Here is a 25,142-nt window from a genome sequence, read left to right as displayed (position 1 = left end):
CAAACTCCTACTTTGACTTCAAATCCAGTGCTCTTTCCATTGGGCAGCATGACTTTCATTATGCCACACTGAAGCAAAGTGTCAATGAGCATCTAATCCTTATGTAGTGTGCCCTGCCTGTTATTAATGGATGCGGTTTCATGAACCTTCTCCCAGGACTGCTTAATAAGGAACCCTTCACCCCCTGTGAATTTCAAAACTACTCAACCCTGTTCAAACCATTCTTTAGAGGATGGGATTTGGCTATTTCCTGATCAATAACAATAGAGATACTTGGAATGACAGAATCAGGTCTTGGAAACTACAATCTCCACCCTACTCAGGGTAACAGGATTTAGGAAGGGCTGCAGCAAAGCTCAAGATTTAATTATTTGAGAATATGGCCTTCAACAGACATGTGCAAAGGGGACAGACCTCGGGGCGGTCCTGGGTGAAGCTAGAGCCACCATTGGCACAGGTGAGACACAGGAAGTGAGGTAGAGGACAACTGAGGAGTTCTGGGGACATCCTGTGTGAAGGAGAGGAGGTGGTTGGAGCCTGGTGCTTGGAGTGGAGGCCCTCAGACTGTTTCTCCATTTTGGTCACGTGAGTGATAGGGACTGATCTCTTTTATTTGCCTCGGCTACCCAAGGCCTTGGGCCTTTGGCCCAGCCTAAGCAGAGTGGGTATTTAAGCCCTATTCCCTTCTCTCTCCTTTCTCTCTCTCTCTCTCTCTCTCATACCTTTCTTCCTACTGTTTGTAATTAAAAACTCCATAAAAGGTTGACTGCTGACTTGAGTTTTCATTTAGGAATTACATAGCTGAATTCCTTGGCGACCTTAAATTAATATATATCAGTCTTTTAAAGTGATTTCCATATCACCCCTCCCCCCCAATTCCAAGCAAGCATAAGGTATTCTCTGATTTCTTTCATTCAGCAGTGAAGAAAAGCTAAACTAGTACTGTGTGTGCATACAAAAGATGAATGCTCTCTGTTTTTCTCACTTTTTCCTAGAGGTTTTTAGGACAGGAGGAAGAAGAAGTGCTGTGGACTTCCAGGTGAGGAAGAGACTTCAGAATCTCTCCCATCTGGCTGCCCTGTGGCTGTGAACACTTGTAAACATTGTTTCATTTATTTTGTATTTCTTCTTTCCTTATCTTAGGTTATGACTTTCTGAGGTTTAAAATGTCAGAACCACCTAAAAAAATCCCCATAGCAACAGAAGCCAGTAACAACCAGTAGCTGGTCTGGTGGGGAACCAGCCCTATGGAATGGCCAGCTTGACTCAGCCCAGCAGTGAATTGACCTGGCAACAGAAAAACCATTTCCTGAAAGTAAGGGAGTGATTCTTCCACACTCCAAAATAAACTTGGAGGAGAATGTTTTGTAGCAAAAACATTAAATTTAGATCTAATCTCTCCAAGGGCTGATTGGTGGTTAGAGGGGTGAAAGTATGTTCTTAGTATGGTGGGTTCTCACACTTCATTTCTTCTTATGTCTTCTCAGTAAATATCCCTTTGTAAAAGCTAATTGATGTTGATAATAACAATTAATAGCTAGTATTTATATAATACTTTAAGGTTTGCAAAATTCTTTACAAATATCTTATTTATCCTTACAACTCTGGAAGATTAGTCCTATTAAAGTCACCATTTTACAGATGAGTAAACTGAGGCAGGACAGAGGTTTTAGTGACTTGTCCAGAATCATGCAGATAGTGTCTGAAGTCACATTTGAACTCAGATCTTCCCAACTCCAGTTGTAGCACTATATCCACTGGGTCATTTAGCTGTCTTATCAACTAGCTGGATAATTGATATTCAGGGGATGTTAACTGCAGCTGACAGTATAGAAATCTCCCTAGCCTCTAAGGGTTATTTCTTGAATCTTCAGGGATCAAGTACCTGAGCTCTGGGGGACTGATTTGCTAAATCGAATTGGAGTTGGAAGAATGAGTCCAGAGTTTATGCTGCAGCCATTAATTCCAGGTCAGAGTAACTGTGGTTCCCTAATGTCCTTAGGTTTTTGGTTTTGTTTTTTTATTTACCCTGCCCTCAGACATACCAGCTGCTATCAGTGATATAGTTTCTCTGGGATTTTTTGAGCATTTTTTTTTTAAGTTGAAGGTGAATGACTTAAGGCAGATTGCTCCTTTAATTAAGCTTAATGCCTTCTGCCATTACTCCTTCTCAAACTGATGAGTTTCACATTTTTTCTCTGGGCCCAGGGGCTATCTGGTAATATTGATGTGGCAGGAGGCATTCTTCCCAGAGTGCACTGCTTCTGCCTCAAGTCATGTCACCCCAAATCTCTTTCTTTTCTGGGTCTGTCAGCCCTTGAGAGTGGGGTGTGCAGCTATTGCATGGGCATGTCTGTGCCAAATGAATGTTATATTCTCTGGGGTAAGAGACATCGGCTCCAAAATTATGGGTTGGAGCAGACTTACTAGGAATTTTATCATGTAAACTTGACAGGCTTTGTTTAGAAAAGCCTCAAGCTACAACGTCTTATTCCTTTCATGGTAAAGGGGGGCTCAGAGAGATTGGGTGTTTCCAGTGTTGTGGCAGGAATGGGAAGCTCCTGGGAAGCTTTGCTCTGGGGGGGGTTCTTTTTTCATTTTGAAAAATAAAAGAATATACAAACAACTCTTAGCTTCTCATGATCCAAGCAGTCAATTTAGTAACAGAAAGACCCCTGACCTGGGAGATAGGAAATCTCAGGTATAATCTCAGCTTTCCTTTAGACTCCACTGACTCACTTTCTGGTCAACTTGCATAATTCTCTGTCCTTTTCTAGTTCTCCATTTTCTTCTTTGTAAAATAAAGGTTTTGACAACTATCTTCCAAGGTCTCTTTTAGCTTTAAACTATTATTCTTTGAATCTTGAAACATTTAAAAATTTTTCTTCTGTTCCAGACTCTAAATCAGATGCAATGTGAACTAATTGTAGTATCTTCTCTCCTATTTTTCCTTCAATATCCACTGGTGGAAAGAATGATATCACCAGTGGGCAGCTAGTTGTGTGTATCTGGAGGAGAGTCTGAGAGCACAGATAAGGTACATCTGTATAATCTAGTTGTATTTTACCTCACTTGGTCTCACATAGTGAGATGTTCCTTTTCTTTGTGCAAACAAATTCCTCTACCTGCACAAAGATCCCATTCCATTCTGTCTTCTCCAGCAGATTGCTTCTCTTCTCTTCCCCATTGTCTCATTTATCTTCAATCTCTCTCTAATTTCTTCCTTAAAGCCTACAAACATGCCTGTGTTTCTACCGTCCTCAGAAAATTCTTACTTGATCCATCCATCCACAATAGCTATCACACCATATTTTTTCCTTTTGTGTCTAAACTTTTTGAAAAGAGTGTCTACAATAGGTCCTTCCACTTCCTTTCCTCTTACTCTTTTTACTCTTTACAGTCTGATTTCTGGCCTTATTATGTAACCAAAACTACTGTTCAAAATTACTACTTAATTGCCAAATCTAGTGACCTTTTCTCAGTTCTCATCCTTCTGGATCATTTTTTCTTTTCTCTCTAGGTTTTCATGACACTACTTTCTCTTTGATATCCTCCTGAGCAATCTACAGTTTCCTTTGATAGATTTTCATCCATCCCTATTATCTCTATGTGGATGATTCTCAAATTTACTTATCCAGCCTTAAACTCTTTACTGACCTCTAGTCTCACATCTCCAAATGCCCAATAGACACCTTGAACTAGGCATCTGATAGAAAACATTTATTTTAATTTTAAAAACAAAAACTGTTTACTTTATTTCCTCCTAATTACATGTAAGACAGCTTCCAACATTTTTCAAAGAATATTGAGCCTCAAATACTCTCTCTACCTATCTCCCCTTCCCCCTCACTGAGAAGGTAAGCAATCTCATATAGATTTTACATGTGTAATCATAAAAAAAAATTTTCCATATTAATCCTTTTGTGGAAGAAAACTTGAACAAAAAAATTAAGAAAGAAAATGAAAAAAGTTTGCTTTGGTCAGGATTCAGAATCTATCACTTCTTTCTCTGGAAGTAGATGACTTTTTTATCATGAATTCTCTGGGACTGTTTGGGATCTCTGTATTGCTGAGAATAGCTAAATTATCCACAGTTGTTCATTGTTCAGCATTCCTGTCGTGTACATTGTTCTGGTTCTGCTTATTTCACTTGTTTTAGTTTGTGTCTTTCCAAGTTTTTTGTGAGGTCCTCCTGCTAGTCATTTCTTTCAGCACAGTATTATTCTGTTACAATCATGTACTATGAATTGATGGGTTTCCCTTCTCTTTCTAATTCTTTGCCCTCAATAAAAAGTGATGCTTTAATTATTCTTGTCCACGAAAGTCTCTTTTTGTATTTTATCTCTTTGGGATATAAACCTAGTAATGATATTGCTGGGTCAAAGGGTATATATTATTTTATAGTTCTTCAGGCATAAGTCCAAATTGTTCTCCAGATTGATTGAATCACAATTCTCCCAAGAGTGTACTAATGTCTAAACTTTCTCATATCCTCTCCAAGTTCTTTAGTTTTCTTTTTCTGTCATAATAGTCAATCTGATACGTGTGGGGTGGTACCTCAGAGTTGTTTTAATTTGCATTTCTTTAGTTAATAGTGATTTAGAGCATTTCTTTTGCATACCTGTAGTGAGTTTTAATTACTTTGAAGACTTTCTGTTCATGTTCTTTGACTATTTATCAATTGAGGAATGACATATTTGACTCATTACTCTATATATTTGAGAAATGAGGCCTTTATTAGAGAAACTTGTAAACAAATTTTGTACCATTCTGATTACTGTGTATTACTCTCCATCCCATTTCTGCTTGCTTAGTTTCTGACTTCCACTTTGCCCAATTTGCCTTTTTTTCTATAAGTCCCACCCCCTTCTCTTATCTCCTTCCCCTCTGACTTTCCTATAGGAAAAGATAAATTTTTATACCCAATTGACTGTGTGTTCTTCCCTCATTGAGCCAATTCTGATGAATTCATGTTCATGTGCTCCTCTTCCCATCTTCTCCCTCTTCTCCTCCATTGTAAAAACTCTTTCATACTCCTTTTATGTGTGATATTTTATTCCATTCTCTTTTCCCTTCCCTTCCTCCTAAATGCATTAATCTTTCTCACGCTTTAATTTCATTTTTTTATATCATCCCATCATATTCAACTCACATCCCGGCCCTCTCTCTATTTATATTTCTAGCTGCCCTAAAAATGAGAAAGTTCTTTGAGTTACAAGTCATCTCTCCATGTAGATTGGAATAGATGAGCGTGCACAAAGATACTTGTGCGTGAAAGAAATTTAAGTGGAAAAGTTGATGCACAGACAGTCCCACTCTCTCGGCGTTGGAAGCCTGGGTCCATTGGCATGAAAAATAGTTACGCCTGGAGACTTCCTCAGCTGCATTGGGTGGCTGTGTTGTCCTTTGTGCTCCAACACGCCCTAAGCACTCCACAGTGCCTTGCTGCATCGCCATCTCAGCCATTGAACTTTCTTGTTGGTTTCTCCCGCCTGTTCCGCCGAAGCATACTGGGTGAGTCTTCACATACTGGGTGAGCAAAGCCCTAGTTCACCAGGGGTCTACAACCTGATGGCTACCCTCACAAGGTTTGGCCAGCCTGTTGAAGCCGTTGCCTGGAGTGTGGCTGCTGCCTCATGCTAGCAGCTACTGGGAGCCACAAGTGAGAGCTGGGTGTCAGCTGGCTGTCCTCCATGTAGGAATATATATAATATAACCTTTATGAATATCTTTTGACTTCTCTTTCCCGTTTACCTTTTTATGCTTCTGTTGAGTCTTGTATTTGAGAATCATTTTCTATTCAGCTCTGGTCTTTTCAGCAGGAAAGTTTGAAAGTCTTCTCTTTCATTGAATATCCATTTCTTCTCTTGAAGAAATGTTCAGTTTTGTTGGGTAAGTGATTCTTAGTTGAAGTCCCAGTTCCTTTGTCCTCTGGAATACTGTTAAATCTTGGTACTTGTCAGTCTTGGAACTTATTGAATTTGATAGTCGATGTTTCCTTGTCACTTGATGCACTTGCTATAATTTGTTGGTGTTGGAATCTCAGGAAGTGAATGCCCGCTCCAGCTGAAACAAGGGATCACATGTTAGTTCAGGAGCATACAGAAGAGCTCAACACTGAAGAATTGCAGAAAATTCAAAGGGAGCAGCAACAGGTAGTGGTGGTGGAATTTTCCTCAAGGAGGAGAAGGCAAAAGAGGATGTCCCCACTCCATTAATCAAAGAAATATGTGCAAAATGGGATGCAAAAGTGCTGAAAATTTTCACTCTGATAAAGATCTAACAGGCAGAACTATAAATTTATTAAATGACCAGACAATTTCCCACTTTAAAAGAATTTTGAAATGCAAACAAAGCCATGAAGTCTTCTCAGTATGGTGCAAAGTTAAAATTATTTTATTTAATCTATTGTAGTCTATTTAGGTCTATGTATTGTTAATGTTTATTTAGTAAATTTATTTAGTAAATTTAGTAAAAAAAATTTATTTAGTAAAATACAACTATTACTGCATATAATGCCTTGTAAAATCTGAGTTCTCGGGGCATCTAGAATAGATTAACTTAATTTATAGTATTCCTTTTGAGAAAAATTCATTTGGTACTCGAACTTTTTAGTACTTGATCTGCCTTCTGGAACTAATTAATGATGAGTACCACAGCAAGAAGTCCTGCAAACCAACATTCCACACAGAACTCTCAGAAGTTGGGGAATTGAAACTCAAAGGCAGTTGCTGGACAGTTGATGGGCTCCTCTGGAAGAGGGAGAGGCTGATTTTCTCTAGCAGGCAGGAAAGCCCAGAGGGTTTCTGTCTGGTATCTCTGGGGTGGACCCAGAGAGCCAGCAATTCCCTCTTCTTTGGCTTTCTTGATATTCTGCCTGCCCTTGCTGCTGTTGCTGCTGCTGCTGCTGCTATAAAGAAATGGATTTCAACAATGCTGGTGACTCATTACTGGGATTACTGCTTGAATCAAAGGGGACTTCTGTATTGTGATAATCTTTGTCCCTTTGTCCCTGTTCCTACCAAAACCCCTTAACCTTAATTTAAGAATTTAGTTTAGAATAATTATAGAAGGTATAAAGATTTTAATCTCTATTTGGGTTAAGAGTTAGTTATTCCCTAATTGCCTTTTCCCCATTTCTCTTTAGCTAAATAAACATGTTATTATGTATATATGTATATAACATATATGTGTGTGTGTATATATATATATATATATATATATATATATATATAGTTAGTTAGTTAGTTAGTTTTGAACCTTTCTTTTAAGCCACATATTACACAAGGTACCACTACTATATTACATTCCAGGCCCTATGATCCCTTAATGTAGAAGCTGTTAAATGTTGTGTTATCCTGACTTTGGCTTTATAATATTTGAATTGTTTCTTTTTGTCTGCTTGTAATATTTTCTTATTGACCTGGGAGTTCTAGAATTTGGCTACAGTATTCCTAGGAGTTATCCTTTTGGGATCTCTTTCAGGAGATAATAGAGGAATTCTTTCAATTTCTATTTTGCCCTTTGGTTCTAGAATATCAGGGTAATTTTTCTTTATTATTTCTTGAAACACAATGTCTAAGCTCTTATTTTTTTAATCATTGCTTTCAGGAAGTCCAATAATTCTTAGATTATCTCTCCTGGATTTTTTTGTTACGTCAATTGTTCTTCCCATTTTCCTCTATTTTTCCATTCTTTTGACTTTGTTCGACTGATTGTTTCTTGATGTCTCATGGAATCCATGAGATTTTTTTTCCTTAATGAATTTTTGTACCTCTTTTTCCCAAAGGGTCAATTCTGCCTTTTAAAAAGTTCAACTTTTGGGGGCAGCTGGGTGACTCAGTGGATTAAGAGCCAGACCTAGAGATTAGAGGTCCTAGGTTCAAATCTGTCCTCAGATACTTCTTAGCTGTGTGATCATGTGCAAGTTGCTTAATCCCCATTGCCTATCCCTTTCTCCTCATCTGCCATATAATCAGTACATAGTATTGATTTTAAGATGGAAGGTAAGAGTTTTAATTAAAAAAAAAGTTCATCTATTCAGGCCATTTTTGAATATCTTTTTCCATTTGGCCAATTCTGCTTTTTAAGAAGTTATCTTCTTTATTGAATAATTTTGTGTGTCATTCACCAATTGGCCTATTCTGTTTTTTATGTCTCCTTTTTGTGTGTGTCTCCTTTACCAAAGTTTTGACTCTCTTATTTGATTTTTAAAGTTCTTTTTGATTTCCTCCATTAATACTTCTTGGGCTTAAGAGCAATTAAGATTTTTCTTAGAGGCTTTGGATGCAGTAGTATTGACTTTGTTGTCTTCTTCTGAGGTTTTGTTTGGATCTTCTCTGACACTGAAATAACTTTCTGTTTTGTGTTTTGTTGTTGTTGTTGTTGTTTGCTTATTTTCTAGACTTTTCTTTTAATTAAAGAAAAAAAACTGTTAAGGTTGGATTCCGTAACTGTGGATAAGGGAAGCATTTCCAGGTTTTAGGTTCTTTGTGCTGCTGCCTTCAGGGCTGGCTCTGGAAATTTATCTGCTTTTAATTCTTCAAAGGTGGTATGATGGAAGGATAAGTATGTTTAATACTCTTCTGACCTGTGCTTTGGTCTATGAGTAACTCCAAGAACTCTTTTCCCCCTTGGAATTGTAATCAGGATACCCTACTCCTCTGTGACTCCATGTGCTAGTGTGTACTACTGCTCCTTCTCACTCTAAGAATTCTCCCTGTGACTGCTGCCTGGATCTTCCTATGGGTAATACATCAAGAGTCTTGTACTCCAAGTTAGTAAAGGGACTCCTGTAATCTGTATCTGAGCAGCGGTCCAGTCTCTCCTTTACCCTCTGTAGCTGAGAGCTCCAGAAGTCTTTGCCACTGATGTAGCTGTCTCTAACCCTGCTGTTGTAGTAGGACCTGTCTCAGGGTGCTGTTTTCTGCTCTACTTCTACCCTGGTGAAATAGATCTTTCATGCCAACCTTCTAGGTTGTTTTGGGTCGAAAAATTATTTTGTCCCATCTTTTTGTGGGTTATCCTGTTCCAAAATTCATTTTGAGCCATTATGTCATAAGGTTTTAGAGGGTGGTTTGGTAAAGGTCAGGTGGATCTGTGTATCTTTACCATCCTGGCTTCACCCTTCTCTGACAGAAATCTTAAACTCCCAAACTGAACTCATTATCTTTACCTCCAAACCTTTCCCTCTTCCTAACTTTTCTATTACCATTGAGAGAACTATCATTTTTTTAGTCATCCATACTCACAATTTAGCTATCATCCTCTCACAGTGATCCCCTCAACCCCAACCAATCTAGATAACAGGATAACCTTTCTCTGACACACTGTCATTGCCCTTCATCACCTCTTGCCTGTACTATTGTATTATTCTGCTGGTTAGTCTATCTGTTCCAGGTTTTTGCCCATCCTCCACTCATCTGTTAACAGTGATCTTCCTACAGCACAGATCTTACTTGATCACCCCCAATAAATTGCAGTGGCTCCTTATTACCTGTTGGATCAATTATAAGATCCTTTGTGAGACAAAGTTTTCATAACTCATCACTTTTATAACCTAGCAGATAATCTGAGATTTAGAGACACTGAGTGACTTACCTATAGTAACACAATAAGTATCAAGAGTAATATTTAAATCTAGTTTCTCCTAAGTTGTTGCTATGATGGAGAGAGTCCTGGATTTTCAGGCTGAAAGACTCCTGACTCTGACATTACTTGCTATTTGACTCTGGGCAAATCCCTTAAACTTTTCTGATGCTGTTCCCTTATAGAAAAGGAATTATATGCAGTAATTCCTATGTGCTAGGCCCTGTGCTAAGCACTAAAAAATAAAGATAAAAAAGAATAAAAGATAGTGCATATCCTAAAGAAGCATCCATTCTGATGAGGGGAGACAACAGATAAAGAGGACCTGGAAAACAGACTTGGAGGTGACTTATAGAGAGAGGCAGTTATCCACATGGAGGCCAGATGGCTGGTAAAGGGTACGGACAGTCTGGACATGAATGAAGTGACCATGGCCTAGGGAAGGAGTCACCAAACAGGAGCATAGGAACTTGGAGTGAAGTTTCTCCAGGGTGAGAAGGTGACAGATAAGGAAGTGGATGGTCTATGGAAAAGAAATTCAGTGAGTGAATCCTCTGAAAAATAGGATAGAGATAGAGAGCTGGTCTTGGAGTCAGGATGACCTGGGTTCAGCTCGTGTTTTTTATGCTAACCACACTGACAATCTGACTGGATGAGGCAGGTTAATAAAGTGGAATGTGCACTGGCTTGGGAATTAGAGGACTTGGGTTCAGACCCCACCTCTGACAATTACTACCTGTATAAATAACCTCGAGAAAGTAACATGGGTCTCAGTTTCCACATCCATAAAAAGAGAGGTCAGATTACACGGCCTCTGAGGTACTTTACAAATGTTGTTCTATGATCCTTTGAGGTGTGCCAGAAAACTTGCAAGGCTCTAAGTGGATTTGAATTGATGAAAAGTATTTCTGTGCCAAGAGCTCTCTACACTAATGACATTAAAGGTTTACTCTCCCTAAAATAATAGAAATATCTACTTTATAGGCTTGTCATGAGGTTTATTTATTTATTTATTTGAAATCCTTACCTTCTGTCTTGGAGCCAATATTGGCCTCAAGGCAGAAGAGTGGTAAGGGCTAAGCAATGGGGGTCAAGTGACTTGCCCAGGGTCACACAGGTGGGAAGTGTCTGGGGCTAAATTTGAACCTAGGACCTCCCGTCTCTAGGCCTGGCTCTCAATCCACTGAGCTACCCAGCTGCTCCCTTTGTCATGAGGTTTAAATGAGATAATGTCCTTTATAAATAGTATTGTGCTAGATTAAATACAAGGTATTATTATCTTAACTCCAAGGCTAGCATTTTGCCCATTCTTCATTACTATCCCTCTGCTGTGTGAGTAGGGTACACACCTGCTGTTATTTCTCTATGTGCCCTATCTCTCCTTTGAGATCCATGAGAGTAGAGACTATGATGCAATGGTATGACTTACCATGGTTCCTTATTTGTCTCTGTAACCCTGACAACTGGCAAAGAGCCATTTGAATAGAAAATATGTTGTAAATATTTATTAAATGAATGTCTGAAGTGAATGATCATGCGGTAATAGGATGGATCATGGGATTTATTAGCAGCAGAGCACAATGGAAAAGCACTGTAATAAAAATCAGAAGATGTGAGTTGGAATGCTGGTCCAGACATGTCTCATATGAACTTAGGTGATTTGCTTTAGTTCTTTGGATCTCAGTTTCTGAACCTGTAAATAAAAGGGTTGAACTAGATGATCTTTAAGTTCCTTTCAACTTTAAGCTCATGATCATAGAGCTGGAAGAGATCCTGGAAAATATTGAGTCAATTGTACAGATGGAGAAACAAAGTCTCAGAATACTGACATGGTTTGTTTAGCCATCTGGACAGCATTTGGGACATGTTGTACCATCCTAACAATAGCTCCAGAGGAGCTGGAAAAAGTCTGGAGAAAATTCATGACTAACCAGTGGTCTTCTTTGTAGAGTTGTGCTATAGTCATCAGGACACAGTTTCACCAAATGTTTGCTGGCTGAAGCAGACATTCTTTAAGTGACTTTGTTATTTTCTAGTTGGTTCAATGATGAAAATATTTTCCTTCATAGAATATCTCTCTTTCCACAAGCAAGGGAAGGCTCTTACAATCTCAAGTCTATGTAATATCCCTACCTCCCACCTAAGGTTATACAGAGCTTTCATGTTGGACTCCAGTTGGACTCATCATTTTTTTTCCCTTCTGCATCATTTAGAATATGGGCAAATGATCTTGAGGGTTTTGTATTTTTAATTAAGGATCAAGATCCTTATTTTTCCTAGTGGAATATTGGGAATTAATTGGATTTCTTGCATGATCTTGGTCTCCTGGTGAGTGAAATCTGTCCAGAGAACAAGCAGGGACATTTGCAATGGAAAAAACATCATAGCCAGCAAGGTTCTTTTGTGCTTGTGACCCTCACTCCTGTACTTCAGAACAAGCCTACAAATACCATAACATGGAGAAGTTTCTGGGCTCAAAAAGGATTTATTAATGCTATCTATTAGTTTGCTTTCAAAGTTCACTTGAGTTGGAGCAATGGCTCCAATTACATCTTAGGCATTATTTGTATACACACTTTTTTTTGTCTTTTTTCTTTTGCGCTAATCTAAATCACAGAATCTCAAAATTTAAGAGTTGGGAGGGAAGTCAACTGAATAAAGAATCCCTATTCTTAAAAAAAAAGTTCATGGACAATAAAAAAGATAATAATTGCCTGCCTGGTTCCCTTCTTGGGAAGGGAAAGTTTTCAATTTCTTTCTAGTGAAGATCAAAGCTTCTGAGAAGCAGAAATCTTCCCAGAATTCCTTTACCTTTCTGTGTATTCTAACAGGCTCAACTGAACCTTCCTCCTACTGAGCCTCCTAGGCCTAGTAGGCTCCCAACTCTGAGCTTACTTGTAAACCTGGGTGTTCATGCAGCTTCAGCTTCTCTGAGTTTCTGCTCACCTTTAAAAACCAGAGATTATTATTATTATTATTATTTTTGTCTCTTAAAAATTTAGTGCCTTTTATTTTCCTCAAATATTTCTTTTCCCCCTTCCCTTCACAAAGGGTTATTCTTTGTAACAAAAATTTTTTAAATGGAGGAGAAAAAGCAGTTCAGAAAAACTTACCAATTCATCAAATGAGTCTGACAGGAAGTATAATACTCCACACCCCAAACTCCTCTTTATTAGAAGGATATTGGGGGGGAGTCATTTTTCTTCTTTAAGATCAGGCTTAATCATCATAATTACAATATGGTTGCTTTTAGTTTTGATTTTGTTCCTTCTATTTAATTGTTTTAGTCATTATATATATTGTTTTCCTGGATCTGCTTTGCTTCACTTTGTATCAGTTCACCTAAGGGTTACATTTTTAAAAATTATGAACTTAATAGTTATTAATAAATACAAATATTTAAAAATTGTTCTGTTTGTGCCCTCTTATTTTGTTTTCTTATTTGTATTTTTATTAGTTATTTTTATTTCCTTTTTGCTACCACACTGTTCTATATCATTTGTCAAAGACAGCTTCCATCTTAAGATTCTATTAATGAAAACATCATAATTTCATAGATTTAGCCCTGGAAGGAATCTCTGGAGTTACATTTTTCAATACCTTCATTCTAAAGATGACAAATCTGAGACCCAAAGGGGTAAAATGACTTGTTTAAGGTAACACAGGTAGCAAGTAGGAGGACTTGACCTCAGGTTCTCTGACCACAGATACAGTCTTTTCTACTTCCCCATCCTGTCAGTGGCAGATTTCTTGTGAGAAAAAAACCCCACTGGTGCGTGTGTGTCTGTGTGTATTCTCAACATCCCTTTCTCCTTCTTCCTTTTTCACAGCTGAAATGGAAATGAGAACGAGTTCAGAATGGAGATTGGATGCCCTCTGACAAATATGCCTAAATACAGCTTTGTTTTAAATAAACATCAATTGCATGTGGGAAGTTTAACTTTTGCAGCAACACAATGGGACCTTCTAGTTCTTGAGTTTTTGAGAGGAGTATGTTTGTATTGCATTTACATTATACATAAACCATATTCAAACGAAGTACATTGGGGTCAGTGAAGGTGCCCTCTATATTTCTTAATTTCTCATTGGATATATGAGGCTGTCACATTCAACAGAACTCTGGACAAAGACCAGAGATGTGGGGAGAGACCTCATAGAAAGAACATTGGACATAGAGCTAAAAAATCTGGATCTTCTCAGACTATATTACTTATTGCCTATTTGGCCTTGACTTTCTCTCTGGCTGTCTCATTTCTTTCATCTATAAGATGAACTAGATGAATTCTAAGGTGCCTTCCACCTTCTAAAGGCAATCATTCTAGATGTACTTTCAGCTTGATAGTCATAGGGATAGAAATCCTGGCTGACAGATGAGAGAAGGAGGGAATAGAATGTATTACCCCGGACACTTGGATAAGAGTGAGGTTAGTGGAATGAACTCTGCTCTCAGAACTAGTCCTAAGTTTTCCAATAATATTCATGTGAGCTTAGAAGGTACTTGAACTTTTCTGCACCTCAGTTTACCCATCTTCAAAAAGAACAAAACCTGTTCCACCTTTATTACAGGGACATAAAAAGAATTTAATGAGGATATAGTTGTGAAGATAGCTTTAAAACCAATTGCTAATATTTATTATATACTTTTTTAAAAAGCAAGCTTAGAGGGACTCATAGTTTAATTTTCTTTATTCTTTATTGCATATGAAAAGTCCACATAGCACAAATTTATATTAGGCTTCTGTTACCAAAAACAATTCATTAAAAACAAAAACAAAATTGTTATTTTGTGGTTTCTTTTTTCAGTCATGTCCAATTCTTTGTGATTCTATTTGGGTTTTCTTGGCCAAGATATGGGGTGGTTTGCTATTTCCTTCTCCAGCTCATTTTATAGATGAGGAAACTGAGGCAAATAGGATTAAGTGACTTGCTCAGGTTCATACAGCTAGTCTAGTACTCTATCCACTGTACCACCTAACTGTTCCCCCAAAACTCACCTAATAATTCTTTACTCAAACTGCTTTGATACTCAGTTGACTTTTGTAGAACTAGACAGTTGAGCTAGACACTTTGCAGTTTGGCTGCTTTGTTGAAAATGAGCAGAATTCTCTTTATAGACATAATACCAATCTGTTCAATGATATGGCTCAATAGATTGCTATTGGGTGCTCCCTTGGCTTCTTTACTACCCCTACAAGCCTGGCTATGTCTAAAACATGGTTTATAATACTGAATTAGGCTTCAGTGCATAGAAAAGCAAATGGAATTGCTATAGTACACTGCTAATGTTGTTTATATATAAAAGTAGGAGGACTGAAGTTATTTCTTCCATTCCCACCCTTTTCTTCCTTTGCAAGCTTAACAAGTGTGAAAGGATTCTGTCATCATCTTGATATTATATGACTTTTCTTACATTGAGCTCTAAAGTCTCCCTTCCAAGACAAATTGGAATCCCCTGAATAACTCTAAATACTGGAGAACATTGACTCTCAGGCCAAAGGAATGGAACTATTGAATTGGATAGACCTTGAGGGTACTTAGTCCCATCTTCTCATTTTATAGATGGGGAAACTGAGGAATGGAAATGGAAAATGACTTGCACAATGTTGAAAAATGTTCATCAGGGAAATTAGGGACCTAAGACCCAAGCCAGTCCAGGGTTATTGTCATTATACTATTTTGTGAATGGTGGTGGTGGTGGGGGCGCATAATAGTCATTGTCCCTCTGCCCTCCTTTTCCCCATAGTCCTTGAGGTCTGCTTCACTTTTTGGGTGCTGGAGTTGGATAGCTATAGTAATAGTAACACAACTAATCAATAGTGACCATTTTTATAGAACTTTCTGGGTTCCAAATTACTTTGAAATATGTCATCTAAATTCATAAGAATCCCATGATACCTCACAGTGTTATTAATTCCATTTTACTGAAAAGAAAACTGAATCTTTGAGAGGTAATTCGATTTGTCTAGAATCATACAGCTGATTTGGTGGCAGAATTTGGACTTAAAGAGGTCTTTAAACTTCTAAATTGCTGGTATTTCTCTTACAGTTATTTATTTATTTTTATTCTTTAAAAACCCTTACCTTATTGATTCCAAGTCAGAAGAGTGATAAGGGCTAGGCAATGGGGTCAAGTAATTTGCCCAGGGTCACACAGCTAGGAAGTGTCTGAGGTCAGATTTGAACCCAGGACCTCCCATCTCTAGGCCTGAGTTCCAATCCATTGAACCACCTAGCTGCCCCTTCTTCTAAAGTTATAGGATATGAGATCTTAAGGGAGTTTAAAGATTAGTTAGTCTTTCCTCTAATCTTATAGATGAGGACTCTGAGCATCAAAGATGTTAAGTGACTAAGGTCACAAAGCTTTGTAATAGTAGAGTTATAGAGATAAGAGTAAGTTAAGAGAAGTTGAAGGTTATCTTTAAGGTGCTAGCATTGGCACATGCTAGGAACTCTGGAAAGAGGATTCTGGAAAGTTGTTCTATATGTCAGAGATACAATCAGTATGTATTTAAGAAAAAAGGATTTTGTGGGAGACCATTAGCTTATAGTCTATTCAAGAATCTGCAGATAGACTATATCAGCATGGCAAAAGCAGGAAAATACAAGTTTTGTTTAGTACTGGTGGATACAGTGACAAGGTGGCCAGAAGCCTATCTGCCAAAAATATGTCAGCCTTTGTAGTTCAGATCTTGTTGAGGGAAATTATTCCAAGATTTGTGTTCCCAATTAAACTAGACTCAGACAAAGGTTCCCATTTCACAGACAGTATTTTAAAACAAGTGTATGAGAATTTAGGAATTAGGTAGAACGTCTGAACAAGGAAATCAAAACAATGGTAGGGAAACTTTGTACCAAGACACATCTCAAATGGCCAGAAATATTACCCTAGCACTGTTCTATATATGAACAAGACCTCATACTGACATACATTTTCACCTTATATGTTTCTCTATGGACATCCACCTTTGCAAGCAAAAACTTGCAAAACTGCTTTTGTGACTATGTTAGAAGGGGACATATAGATTGCATCTTACATTATTGCATTACCAGACAGACTTCAAGAGCTACATGACATGGGGGTTCTGGTTCAGACTGGTCCTCTGGACTATTCATTGCACAACATAAAGCCATGTGACTCGGCACATCAAAAATGTTAGAAAAATGTCAGCAACACAACAAACTTGGAATGGTCCTTACACAGTAGTGTTAGCTTCATCTTCTACTATAAAAGTCTTAGAAAAATATTCTTGGCTCCATTGCTCACATGTTAAACAAATTCAAGGGGGAGGAGAAGGAGAGTTCCAGAAGGAGGAGGAGGAAGAGGAGGAGGAGGAGGAGGAAGAGAAGGAGGAAGAGAAGGAAGAGGAGGAGGAGATAGCAGACAGATTTTTCAACAGAAAGATCGGGAAGAGGAGATTCCAAGAGAAGAGGATGAAGACAGAAGACAGCAAAGCAGGATCAGAGATGAGAGAACATCAGACTGGATGGAAACCATGGTAACAGAGACTTTATACAAGTGTCCAGCACAGAAGACAAAGACAGATGGATAATGGACATAAAACTGTGAGGTTTTTGTGTCATTTTAACACTGCACATTTTTCACTATAGTCACAAACAATATTACATAGTACTACCAAGAAGTATGAAAGCAGAAGACAGACACATCAGACAAGAGAAGAGGAGAAACTGAAGATCTGGTAAGTATTTTTACATGCAACATGCACGTTAGGACACATTGATCACAAATTGGTATAAGATCTTTACCAGTCAGAGTATTCGTGTAGATAAATGAATACAATACGAATTACTTGGAATGACAGAAAGATGCCTATATATATTAGTTCCATGAGATCTTTTGATGGAAAGCTTTTTTTTTAAGACATTCCACTCAGGTAACATCAGAACACATATGGGTCTTTTTTTGGATTTTATTACTGTCAGAGGGAAGACATTTATCTTCCTACACATACATATGTATATAGTTGTAATAACATATGTAGAATAGGTAAGTGTGTAAAAGTGTATATATTGTAAATTTTTGTACAGAAACCATTTGTGCATAGTTGTAGATATGTACAGATTTTCTGTAGATGTGTGCATAGTTCATAAGTTACAAAAGTTAGATTTCTTAGGAGATTCTGTTTTCAAGTTTTCTGTAGACTTTAGAGAAAAGTTTTGTTTTGAATTGTTCTTCTAAGATTTTTTTCACATACAGTTTGCATGAGTTTTTGCATAGGTTTTGCATAGACAGATAGATTTTGTTTTTTGTAAAAGCATGAGCTACATTGAGTTTTTTTGTAATTTTCTCTTTTCAATTTTTACTAGATTGTCATAAGATTATTTTTAGATGAGTTTGTTTTTGATGTATTAGTTTATGACAGCTTATTCTTTGTAACAACTTTTTTTTGGAAAAGTTTTGCATTTTGCATTTTGGAATTTTATTATTGTATTCTTTTGCTTTTTGTATTTTCTACTATTATTTTGCTTTTGCAAATGTTTGCATTTTGATTTTGCTTTCTGTAAAATTATTTATTATAATTCCCTTTCCACCTATATTATGTCCCTGGAGTAAGGTAGAGTATAGGGTAGATAGCTAGAATGCAGACTGTTTGTTATTTTGGGGTAGTATAATAGAATAGGTTTCAAATATGGGGGATTTGTATATTTATGGGTAATTGGAAAATTTGTCTTCAACAAATTTTATCAGATGATCATAGGGAGGAATGTAATAGTAGAGTTACGGAGATAAGAGTAAGTTATAAGAGAAATTGACGGTGGTCTTTTAGGTGCTAGCATGGGCACATGGTAGGAACTCTGGAGAGAGGATTCTGGAATGTAGGGGGCAGAGGAGGAAGAGTTTTGAAGGTGCAACTAACACTTCCTTCTGTTCCAGGTTGAAGAGAGGAAGGAGGAACTCTTCTTGGCTACCTTGATCTAACCTGTTTTGGAGAAGTTTGGAGGTTCCTGATAAACTGAAATACATCCTAAGAAGATAGAACTTTCCCTGCTGCATTTTAACAACTTGCCCCAAAGGTTTTGCCTGGAAAATGTTGTCTGTGGGCTCTGAGGTTTTACCTCAGGATTCAGATCCACTTTGGGTGGACTTAGCCAATTTGAGTCCACTTTTAGCAGATTGGAGACAACTTCTAAGAAAGATAATCAAATCAATGACTGAGGGTTATAGCCAGGTAAAGCAGTGAGGGTTTTTGTGGGAGGAGCTAGAACAGGAAGCTGGTAGAGTAGACTTGAAGAACAGTAGACTTTACCATAAGGGAAAAATTTAGATTCTGTGGGTTGTTTCCCTTAGTGTCAGAGTCACCTTGTTTAATCCTCAGTCTTTACCTCAATCTAAAAATAAAAATAGTTAATGTTTTTCATACAATATAGTCTCTAAGACTTCTTTGCACACTGACCCAGAGAAGTGAAGTGAACAGCTTCCTAAGTGGTTATCATCATCAATCCACCATAGTCCTCTTAATATCAATATATCCATATATTATTTTATGTTTTGTAAGTGACAGAGCTGAGATTCAAAACTAGACACTTTATCATCAAATCCAAAACTATTTCCACTTCACAAAAGAGTGACTTCATGAGCTTCATTTTCCCTGGTGATGATGTATAGCTTTTTGGGTCACATGAAGGCATATTTCATCCTATAGAGATTTTTGGATTCTATATTGTCATCCAATGTATTAGTTGTCCCTCTTGGCTCAAAATTATCACATTTTTATTTGAGTGAACTTACCTGTGTTTTCTTTTCATGGCCGGTATTTGTTATGTGTCTGTAATTAGCTAGGCTGGACCTCAGATGAGAGACAATCTTGGAACTAGAATCAAAGTCTTTCTAGATTGGTAGGACCTCAAAAAAACTTGTGTCACTTTGCTTCAGTTGAATCCATACATGGTGTGTGTGTGTGTGTGTGTGTGTGTGTGTGTGTGTGTAAGACCTTAAAATATAATAATAAAACTTATTCTTTATACAGTTCCTTAAAATTTACAAAACATTCTACAAATATCTCAGTTGATTCTCACAAGAATCCTGAGAGATAGATGCTATTATTATCCCTATTTTACAGATAAGAAAACTGAATAAAAGGCTTATATGACTTTCCCAGGGTCAAACAGCAAGTTCCTAATGTCAAATTTGAACTCAGGTCTTCCTGACTGTAGGTCCAAGGCTCTACCCCACTGAGCCACCTAAATTATTCAATCATAATAACATCATACTAGTTACATCTAATAATATAAAATGCTGTTTGTTATGATTATAAGCATAGTTGCTTATATATACATATATATATATATGTATATATATAAGCACAGCTCACAAATCATTTATACATTTTTTTCCTGTTCTTGACCTATTTCATTGCTATAGGGAACATATGGTATGGAGGTTCCCTCCAATGATGCAGACTGGCGATTTGTTTGTAATTTTTTGTCTTGGTAATATTCCTGAAGTACTGAGAGATTAAATGACTTGGTCCTTTAATTATTACCCATGGTCTCTTGGATAATATAATGCTAGGACTTGAACCTAGCTTTTCCTGATTCCTGGGTCTATTTTCCCTATATCCTACTGTCTACTCTTTATTGAAGCTCACAAAAATATGAACACCAACCACCACCACAATTCTAATATTAAAATAAAAGTTGGGATTTAGAGCTGAAGCTTCTTGGGCATCCCAACTCTCCTGTTTCTCATTATATTCAGTTGTTAAGGAGCCATTGCACTAGGGGCCTTTCTTCCCTATCAGGAGGGTCCAGGGAGCTATGGGGAACTAGAGAAGATGAGGCAGGTAAGACAGCCCTACAGAGACTGGGGAGGGAGAAAGGGGGAAGGAGCTCATGAGAAAAGATTCGTCATGGTCACCATTTTCCTGAGTTTTTTTTTCTCCTGCAAGAGAAAAACAGAAAAGTGGGGCTTATGAGATAGAGTGGAAAGGATTTTTCCCTTCTGTCCTGCACCCCATGTCCAGTCATTTGGTATCTTTTTTGTATTTTGTTTTTTAATAAACTTTGAAATATAGAAAGCAGAGTTCAGGGTTCCCCAACACCTTCCCCCCTTCCTTCACCTCCAACTCCCACTCTCAACTCCACCAAGTACAACAAACTCTGTCTATGCAGTAAACAGTTTATCTTGGATCCAGCAGAAGGTGACAAGATCATTTTCTCTGACAGACTAATTCTCCAAGCTCCTTCTCTGTTTTCTTCATTAGTGCTGAGGAGGGGTCTTGGATGCTGGTGGCCCTTTACCCAAGAATGGATTAATTGGTTGAATTTGACTTGGCCTCCTTGGTGGCCTAAGGGATTGCTGTAGTGTGCTGAACACCAACCAGCCTGTGGGAAAGCAGAGAAAAAGGTTTCTACTTCATTGCTCCCAGAATTACTTCCTGGACTCAACGAAGAGAAATTACCTACACTTAGCCCTGAAGAGTGTTAGGGCAAGAAGAAACCTTGCAGATCATCTAGACCAGACCTATTATTTAAAAGAAAAGACCTAGAGAGAAGGGCCTTGTCAAGGGCACAGAGCCAATACAGGAAAGAACTCAGAACAAAAAAAAATTTTTTTTAAGTATTAAAAAATGAAGTATTAAAAAAAGGGGGGGGGAATTTTCTTACTAATTTGAATCTTTCTAAGAAGGAAGATTTTTATTCTACTAGTCATGTTTTATGCCCAGACCACAAGAAAAGGAGATGAAGCCTTATAGGGTGTCCTTTCCACAGAAATAAAGTAAAAACAGAAAAAAAGTTTAATTAGAAACTGATTTTAGTTTTTTCCTTCTTTACCTTCTCCACCTTCTTTTCTCTTCTTTCCCTTTAAGGAGGGCCAATGTTTAAGTGTAGGGTCTAATGAACTTAATTTCTTTTCTTCTTTTTTTCCCATATATGGCATTTATAGGGCTTAGGAAAGACCTAGTTTCTCAGTTTCCATAATAGCAGGGTATAATCTGAATGTTTACTGAACACAGGATGTCCCCTGAAAATGGTAGCTTTTGTGTTTGTTGTTTAGGGCTTGAGAAAAAAAGATATACTTCAATATTATGTTGGATCTATAAGCTCGTTAATGTGGACAGTATCTACATTGGTGTATATTTCAACCTTTCCATATTGTAACCCATGCCATATTTTTCTGAATCCTTTAAAAAAATCTTTTACAGAAAATTTTTAGCTAATGTCTACATTTTTTCTTTTTTTTTTTTAATCAATGTGACATGATGGTTTATAACTGTTATTACGTATACATACTATTTTACTCATGTTTATTGAATTTTATTACTTATCATATTTAAAACATAATTATAGCCAAAAAATCCTTTACTTCATTGTTTCTCCTGAAATATTTATTGGGAAAGATAAGGGGACTGAAAAAAACAGGGGATACAGGAGGTTTGTAGCAGGGTATGGAGAAGTTGAAGGGAGAGAGGGAATATGGCTGCTGGTGAGGCAAAGGAGAGAGATACCCCCTGCCGAGAGGCTGTTTTTGACCAAATGGGGTGTCGGAGAAATGAGCCACTTTTGATAGCCTGTGGGGATGTCTTCTCGCTGGATTGCTGCCAAAGTTGCCCCAGAGCAGGCTAAACACGGACCTTCCTGAGGGACAAGCCTTCCCTCCCTCCCCCCACCACTTTGATCACCCAGCAGGGGTTTGATAAGGGCCATTTGTAATTTGATAATTGAACTGAGGTTCAGCTCCCTCTATGCCCCAGAAAAAATAGTTCACTCATCTGACTGAGATATTCTAATGAGAGAAATTTTAATAACCAGTTGGGATCGGAGAGGTATCAGGGATAAGGGAGGAGGGAAGTCTTTGAATAAGGTTGGAGTCTTTCTCAGCTTTGGAGCTGAGGCCAGGCCACACAGGCTGGTGGAGGGTTTCTCCCACTCCCCTCTATGCTATATCTGTGCTAGCTTTGTCAATTCCAAAACCTTAGCAGTAGACAGCAAGCAACAAGAACATCCTTACCTTCAGAGCTGATTGGGCCAGTATCTTTGGGCTGAACAAAATATTGGCACCACTCTCCAGAGACTGTGAAGAACAACCCCTCACACTCTCCACACCAGGAAGGAAGTCCTAGTCACAAGACCAACTGCCCCTCCAGTTGCTCCTTCCCCCACCAACTGTCAAGTCTTGTCAATTTCTTCTCTATGGATATTCCCACTGTTGTTTGTTCCAGCACAGTGGTGGAAAGTTCAGAACTTGTTCTTGTTTCCTTTCCCCACTCCTTATTAAAGTCTGAGCTTCCAAGTGTAATATTAATTGTATTATTAATTGATATCTAGCAGATTAGGCAGTTATCTTCTTTCTTTTGTCTACCCTCCCTCCCTTCCTTTCCTCCCTCTTCCAGATGCCCTCTTCTTCAGACTCTTTAGCTCCCCCCTTTCTTCTTCTTTCTAAATCACTCAGGGTGAGCTATGATGTTTCAAATGAAATAGTCTTTCTCTTATTTATCTTAAATAAGGGGTTTATTTGGGGAAGATGGGAAAGGATAGAGAATAGAGTTAAGAGGGATGAGGATTTCCCCTAATACTTCTGTGAGCTTTAGGTTGGAGAATATTGAAAGAAATGTCTGATAGGTCTATCATCAACAGAGTAAGTCAGAGAGATATCTGGACTATTGTCCTTCTTTCTTCTGTCTTCAAAGTCACCAGGCCACCTCCAGCTTGATTCTCCAAAGTCCAAGAGAGAAATCAGCTTCTTCCTTCCACAATACAAGGCAACCAGGATTTCCAGAGTTCAGCCAGCAGTTGACTTTGCCTTCAACTTTGCCTTTGTTTTCAAGGTAACATTCCAAATGGAACCTTCGTTTGATTGACAGGTCATCCGCCTTCACTTCTGCCTTTTGCATGCTTCCCAATTCTTCTCTTCCACACAAGAACAAGGACTGTCTTTTCTATTTACAAAGTAATGCTTAGCATAGTGCTTTGCACATAGTAAGCTTTACTTAATAATGCTCATTCATTCACTTATTCATTCATTCAATCCTCTGTTCCTTTTGTTTTATTTCACAGATACCATAAGACAATAAAACTGTCCATCTACTATTCCTCATTGTTATTGTCTACATCTTTTTTTGCTCATATTTGTCCTGTATATCTTTTGCATTAATTTGTGTATATATGTCATTTGTCTATAATATGCTGCAGTCCACAAATGATTGCCAAACATCTCCATTGCCCTTCAGGCAGCCTGCAATTTTAATGCTTTTGAGATTATGGAGTCCCATGTTTTACATTGAATCTATTTAGCATCACCAAGGGAATAAAGGTACCAAAAAGATGGGCTTTTGGATCAAGGAGTATCTTAGGATCATTGAAAGCCATTTTCTCAATTCAATACAGACTTCATGCAATTCTGGGGGAAGCTCAGTGAGCTCATCTCTGGTGCTTATCTAAGATATATCTACTGATAGACTAAATCAGTAGGTTGTCCATTAGGCTGCATGACATGATTTGTTTTTTCCGATATGGTATTTAGGACAGACTTTCCTGAAATGTCATTATTCTTCTTGGGGAGATGCTATTGTGTTCCTAGGCTCAATGTAAATAGCTAACTGCCACAAAATGAGAACAATAAGTTTTTGGAATGAGCTCATTTTATTTACATTTTCCTTTCCTCTAAAAGCAGAATTCTGACCCATATAAATCCAATTGTTTGAGGTTTTAGTTGAGTGTATTCCAGTTAATTGAGGTTTTCCAGTACAATGAATAAGTATTACCAGCAGTTTCTCCTGATTTGACTCCTCATATCTGTCCTGTAAGTTCTAAGGACTCATTTTTGAGACAATTAAGAAAAGTTATTTATTAATTTATTAATTTCTCCCTTAATTTTTAGGATCTCTAGTTTGGTTTTCTTCTGGGGGTTTCTGATTTGTTCATTTTCAAGTTTTTTGATTTGCATTTCCAATTCATTGATCTCTGCCCTCCCTAATTTGTTAATATATGCACTCAGGGATATGAATTTTCCTCTAAGTACTGCCTTGGCTGCATCCCATAAGGTTTGAAAGGATGTCTCACCATTGTCATTTTCCTCAAAGAAATTATTGTTTCTATGATCTTCTCTGACTAACCGATTTTGGAATATCATATTATTTAATTTCCAATTAACTTTTGATTTGGCTCTCCATGTACCCATACTGATCAATATTTTTATTGCCTTGTGATCTGAAAAGGCTGCATTTATTATTTCTGCTTTTTTGCATTTGCGTGCCATGTTTCTGTGACCTAGTGTATGATCTATTTTTGTGAATGTGCCATGTGGTGCTGAGAAGAAGGTGTATTCCTTTTTGTCCCTATTTATTTTTCTCCATATGTCTATTAACTCTAATTTTTCTAAGATTTCATTCACCTCTTTTACCTCTTTCTTATTTATTTTTTGGTTTGATTTATCTAAATTTGATAGTGGTTGGTTCAAGTCTCCTACTAATATGGTTTTACTGTCTATTTCATCCTTCAATCCTCCTAGTTTCTCCATTAGAAATTTGGATGCTATTCCATTTGGTGCATACATGTTGATTATTGATATTTCCTCATTGTCTATATTCCCTTTT

At 37.6% G+C, this 25,142-nt stretch overlaps 1 long non-coding RNA gene across 1 annotated transcript; it reads left to right on the top strand.

Annotated features, from left to right (window-relative positions):
- The first annotated feature begins 656 nt into the window (after positions 1-656).
- On the top strand, positions 657-2,539 carry LOC107648929 (uncharacterized). Its single transcript, XR_001626817.2, has 3 exons — positions 657-1,039; positions 1,144-1,315; positions 1,875-2,539. It is a non-coding gene; the product is annotated as an uncharacterized LOC107648929 (long non-coding RNA).
- The last annotated feature ends 22,603 nt before the right edge of the window (positions 2,540-25,142 follow it).

Source organism: Monodelphis domestica, chromosome 1 (genome assembly GCF_027887165.1).
Source record: "Monodelphis domestica isolate mMonDom1 chromosome 1, mMonDom1.pri, whole genome shotgun sequence".
NCBI lineage: Eukaryota > Metazoa > Chordata > Mammalia > Didelphimorphia > Didelphidae > Monodelphis > Monodelphis domestica.
The sequence above is the reverse complement of the archived record's forward strand: the minus strand, read 5'-3'. Positions and strand labels throughout refer to the sequence as shown.